The 5,809-nt window shown below is 51.5% G+C and overlaps 1 long non-coding RNA gene across 1 annotated transcript; it reads right to left on the bottom strand.

Moving 5' to 3' along the window:
* Positions 1-249: 249 nt before the first annotated feature.
* On the bottom strand, positions 250-4,980 carry LOC146860072 (uncharacterized). Its single transcript, XR_014979091.1, has 4 exons — positions 4,916-4,980; positions 4,429-4,544; positions 438-523; positions 250-336 (listed from the first exon to the last, which is right to left on the bottom strand). It is a non-coding gene; the product is annotated as an uncharacterized LOC146860072 (long non-coding RNA).
* Positions 4,981-5,809: the final 829 nt, after the last annotated feature.

The raw sequence follows: 5,809 nt of genomic DNA, 5'->3' as shown, positions 1-5,809 counted from the left end.
TTTATTAAATATACAAAAGAACAATACTAAAGACGATGTGAGATTTATAACAGAACAATGAAAAATAACATTCATATGATTGAAAACAATTACACCAGTCTAAATATGTCAAACATGAGTTCCCTCAAAATGCCTTATACTAGGCTTCTGTTTAGAGAGAAACAACCTATGGGGAAACCAGTTTGTTTGAGTCTCTGTGGGGATATATTTGTATTGACGACCCTCTCCAGAGTTCTTTGTAACTCCTATCCCTCATAGAAAAAAGGAAAATGCTGACGCGTTTCCAATCCCCTAGTAACTTTAGGGATTATCGTCAGGGCTGAACCACGGTGTAATCTGTGAGAATTAAAAAAGAAAAGAAAAAAACAATGTATTTAACACTAATGATGCCCTTCTCTTCAATAGGTTTATGGCCTCATAAAGAAGTTATTATGTACCTTGTTTATGATGGAGGCGTAAACTTTATTTTCTCTGCTGCACGTTTTGATTGTTCAGCGCGACTTTCATGCATCTGCCTTGTGACCTGAATGATAGCAATTATTGGTGAATATTGTCTGCTTATTAAACCTCCTTTCTGGTATATTGGAATTTTTTATGGGCAAAAATAAGCTTACTTGCAAACAAGACTTTTCCCAGTATCTTTCTTGGAAGTCAATCAATCAATCAGGACATTTGTAAAGCGCACTACTTACCCGTGAGGGTCTCAAGGCGCTGGGGGGAGGGGGGTTGCTGCTACTGCTCGAATAGCCAGGTCTTGAGGAGTCTTCTGAAGGTTAGCAGGTCCTGGGTCTGCCGTAGGAGGATGGGGAGGCTGTTCCAGGCCTTGGCGGCGAGGTGGGAGAATGAACTGCCGCCGGATGTCGCTCTTCTGATGCAGGGGACTGTGGCGAGGGCGAGGTCGGCGGAGCGGAGCTGGCGGTTGGGGGTGTAGAAGCTGAGTCGTCTGTTGAGGTATGCTGGTCCAGTGTTGTGGAGAGCCTTGTGTGCGTGGGTGAGGAGCTTGAAGGTGATCCTCTTGTTGACGGGGAGCCAGTGCAGGGCTCTCAGGTGGGGTGTGATGTGGCTGCGGCGAGGAATGTCGAGAATCAGGCGAGCAGAGGCGTTTTGAATGCGCTGGAGTCGTTTCAGGAGTTTGTCCGAGGCTCCTGCGTACAGGGCGATTCTGTAGTCCAACCTGCTGGTGACGAGGGCCTGGGTGACCGTTCTTCTTGTTTCGGTGGGGATCCACCTGTAGATCTTGCGGAGCATGAGGAGGGTGTTGAAGCAGGAGGACGAGACGGCATTGACCTGCTTTGTCATGGAGAGAGTAGGGTCGAGGATGAACCCTAGGTTGCGAGCGTGGTCGGTGGGTGTTGGGGCTGTTCCCAGTGCGGTCGGCCACCAGAAGTCGTCCCAGGCCGAGGGGGTGGAGCCGAGGATGAGGACTTCCGTCTTGTCCGAGTTTAACTTCAGTCGGCTGTTCTTCATCCACTCAGCGACGGCTTTCATTCCTTCGTCGAGGTTAGTTTTGGCGATTAGGGGGTCCTTGGTGAGGGAGACGATCAGCTGGGTGCCGTCGGCGTAGGAGATGATGTTGAGGTCATGCAGTCGGGCGACGTAGGCGAGCGCTGCCATGTAGATGTTGAACAGTGTTGGGCTGAGGGATGAGCCCTGAGGTACGCCGAAGATGATCTCGGTGGCTTCAGAGCGGAAAGGGGGGAGGCAGACGCTCTGGGTTCTGCCGGAGAGGAAGGAGGTGGTCCAGTCCAGGGCCTTGTCTTGGATTTCAGCGTCGTGGAGGCGTGTGCGTAGGGTGCGGTGGCAGACGGTGTCGAAGGCAGCTGACAGGTCCAGAAGGATGAGGACCACGGTTTCTCCATTGTCCAGCAGGGCCCTGATGTCGTCGGTGGCGGCGATAAGGGCAGTTTCAGTGCTGTGGTTGCTGCGGAACCCTTACTGGGACGGGTCCAGGATGCTTTTCTCCTCGAGGTAGCGGGTCAGTTGTCTGTTTACGGTCTTCATGATGACCTTCGCCGGAAACGGGAGCAGGGAGATGGGCCGGAAGTTCTTGAGGTCCTTGGGGTCAGCCTTGGGTTTCTTGAGTAAGGCGTTGATTCGGTGTCCTTCCAGCTCTCCGGGAAGATCACTGTTTCGAAGGAGATGTTGATGGATTTCCGGAGATGGGGTGCGATGGCGGTGCTGGCTTTGTTGAAGATGTGGTGTGAGCATGGGTCTGATGGAGATCCGAAGTGGATGGTGTTCATGACTTTGATGGTGTCTTCGTCGTTTATGGTGGTCCAGGCGAGCAGGGGGTCGGTGCGGATGGTGGCCATGGGAATGGAGGTCTCGGTGGTTGTCGGGGCGGTCGCGGCATTGAAGCTGTTGTGGATGTCAGCGATCTTGCGTGGAAGAAGGTGGCAAGGGAGTCTCACAGGTCTTGCGAAGGTGGGATGTCGTTGGTGTTGGAGCTGGGGTTGGAGAGTTCCTTCACAATGTTGAAGAGAGCTCTTTGCTGTTGTGTGCGTTGTTGTCTAAGCGGTCCATGAAGGAGGCCCTCTTGGCGGATCTGATGAGGTGGTGGTGCCTGTGGGTGGCGTTCTTGTGGGCTGTGTAGCTGTCCGGTGTCTGTTCACTGTGCCATTTCTTCTCTAGCTTTCGGCAGGTTTGCTTGGAGGACTAAATGTCATCAGTGAACCAGCTGGCTTTCTTGTTGGCATGTCTGTTGGAGGGTTTCCTGATCGGGGCGAGGGTGTTGGCGCAGTCATCGATCCATTGTCTGAGGTTGCGGGCAGTGGTGTCAGGGTCGGTGGGTTCGGCGGGTGGGCTCCTGGCAAGGGTGGTGGTTAGCTGGTCTTCGGTGACTTTGCTCCAACAGCGGCGAGGGATCTGTTGGGTGTGGTGGTGCGTGGTGGGTTTCCGGAAGGTGAAGTGGATGCAGCGATGGTTGGTCCAGTGAAGTTCGGTGGTGTGGTTGAAGGAGACGTGGGCGCTTGCGGAGAATATGGGGTCAAGCGTGTGGCCGGCAGAGTGGGTGGGTGTTGTGACGAGTTGTCCGAGTCCGAGGTTGGCGAGGTTGTCGATCAGGGTGGTGGAGTTGCGGTTGTTGTTGTTCTCGAGGTGGAAGTTCAGGTCCCCGAGTAGGATGTAGTCTGTGGAGGCGAGGGCGTTTGTACTGACAAAGTCGGCGATGGAGTCGCTGAACTGTGGCCGGGGTCCGGGGGGTCTGTAGACGAAGGTTCCTCTGAGGGTGGTGTTGGGATCGGTGTGGATCTGGAAGTGCAGATGTTCAGCGGTGCCGAGGGTGTCGTCGGTGTTGGTCGAGACTCTGAGAGTGTTCCTGTGGACGATAGCGATTCCTCCTCCTGCTCTGTTGATGCGGTCCCTGCGAGTGATTTTGTAGCCGTCCGGGATGGCAATGGCGATGTCGGGTGGTGAGGAGGGGTTCAGACAGGTCTCTGTCAGGAAGGCGACGTCACGTCAGGGGAGGTTGAGTAGAGTAGGTCCCAGAGTTCAACGGTGTGTTTGCGGATGGAGCGGATGTTGAGAAGGATGCATCTGAGGTGGTTGGGTTCTTTCCCAGTGGTAGGATTTGTGGGTCGAATGCTGGTGAAGCTGCAGTTCCGGCAGATGAAGGGTCCTTGCGTGCGTTTTGGGGTGGCCATGAAGCAGGTGTGAGATCGTCCGATGTTGAGTGCATGGAGGGTGCTGGCATCGTAGCAGAGCCGGGCATCGTGGCGTCCGCGGGGGCCAGGGGTTCTGGCGCTGGGCGTGGTTCAGGCGCGGATGGGCACTGACGGGCTTGCCTTAGGCATATAAGGGGAGGTGGGAGGGAGGAGCAGCTGGGAGGCGGGAGCGGGGCAGCGAATGGGTGAGCAGGGACACAGCGGCAAGGAAACGGCTGGAAGAGCGGGCAGGGAGCAGGCCCAGGGGCAAGCACAATGGCACAGTCAAAAACAGGGCAGGGTACAGGGCACAGAAGGCAAGCGGGGCAAGCACGAGGGCACAGAAGTCAAGGGGCACAGTACAGGGCAAGTCAAAACAGAACAAAATACAGGGCACAAATGGCAAAAAGGGAAAATAAGGGGCAAATAACAGCACAGAAATCAAGACAAATAGCAACACAGGAGATCAAGGCACAAGGAAAAATACCAGGCGAGCGAGGCAGAGGGGCCTCGAGGCACAGGAGCGGCAGCGACCGGCAGCGAGCTGTGGACACGTGCACACAGGTGGTGCTGTGCGGCGTGGGGGAGCGACATGCCTGAGGACAGGGTCAAGGGGGGGACGTCAGGTTTAGGAGAATGACTGCCTTTCTATGTATTTCATAAACGATGTGGCCATAGTGCGGTTCTTTTTGACTCTAAAAAAAAGTGAGCGTTAAGCGTTTAGTTACTAAGAACCCGCTACTTGTGACATTCTTAAAACCTCATTGCGTATGCTGAATTTGCTTACTTGATCGTTTATTTTTCTGCTCGGTGTTGTCTATGCCGATTCAGCATTTATTGTTGGTTGGAACGATGTTAGGCGCGAAGCACCCGTGTTCGTGAGTTGGATTTCTTACTCCATTTCTGAAAATGCAAAAGAGTAACATTGTTTCACTGTGCTCTTTTTAAAAAATAAATGAATCACGCGCGTTTGATAATGGTAACTTATTGCGTGGCAGACGTGGCTTGCTTGAAAGTTTGTGCTTTCTAGTTTAGATCATACAGTGCCTATACTTTCTTTTTCCATGTCTGACGAGGTTTGCCCATGCTCGTTAGAACAACGGACATGGTGAAACATTGTAACGCCACACATTGTAGTTGCTGGGGATAGCGCGTGTATTGTAGTAATTGACTCAAGATGCGGTTGTAGCGTTCTTTGCGCTCTAGCTAAAAGCGACGTGCTTTTTAGTGTTCCTGGTAAGAAAAGATTCACAGTAGATTCTATTTGCACTTACTTTTGTCTTCTTCCACTATTGGCTCAGACGGGTGACTCCTCCATCAATAGTGCTTGTGCTGATGCTGCCAATTTTTGAAATTATGGGAACAGGAAGTCTCTCAAAGGGGTTTTCAGCAGATTTATGGGAATTGTAGTCTGCAGAATATCTCTTGATGAATTTGTGGCCCAGTTATTGTGAATGATGAAATCAGACTTATGGGAGTTTAAGAATACGCTGAAAAATGTCTCACTCACGGATGGTAATTTATTGCTTGATTTAATTCGGACATCTCGTTGAGACCTTTTTGGATGCAGTTAAATTTCAGAATTAGGTAAGCTTCCCTTTTCAGTAATAGATTTTCAACGGTGCCTTCGCATGGGGATTGACTGACATGGCAGACAAATACAACAAACGAATCACTATCCACAATAAAGACTGGTCCCGAAAGCTGGGATGCCTTGTAGAGGTGGTCCAGGAAGAAATCCGAGGACACATAGAAGGCGCAATACAAGAGCCCTCAAAAAAGAAGAGGTCTCACCTAGCACCACTCCAATTACAGGTCCTTCAGTAGATGTTCCCTGAACTACTCCAGCAGCTGCTGGTATACACGAAGGCCACCTTGCACACAGGTATCTGTATGTGTGCATGTTAGTGCTTGCAGACTAAAGCAGGTTGCATGTTTGCTGAGCACAAGGCATGTTTGCAAGTCCGGGACGAAATTAACAAAGTACATCATCCATGAAGGAAGGATGATGTAACAGCTGATGATGTAATAGGTTTTTGTATGATTAGGTGCTGCACTGTAGTCTGATTGGCTGGCTACCTATTATGCATGAGTGTGTTTGAGTAGAGGATGAGAGCTATTTGAAGTTGGTCAAGTTGCGAGCTGCTTTCAGAGACAGCAGCACTTTT

Source organism: Triturus cristatus, chromosome 3_1 (genome assembly GCF_964204655.1).
Source record: "Triturus cristatus chromosome 3_1, aTriCri1.1, whole genome shotgun sequence".
Lineage (NCBI taxonomy): Eukaryota > Metazoa > Chordata > Amphibia > Caudata > Salamandridae > Triturus > Triturus cristatus.
The sequence above is the reverse complement of the archived record's forward strand: the minus strand, read 5'-3'. Positions and strand labels throughout refer to the sequence as shown.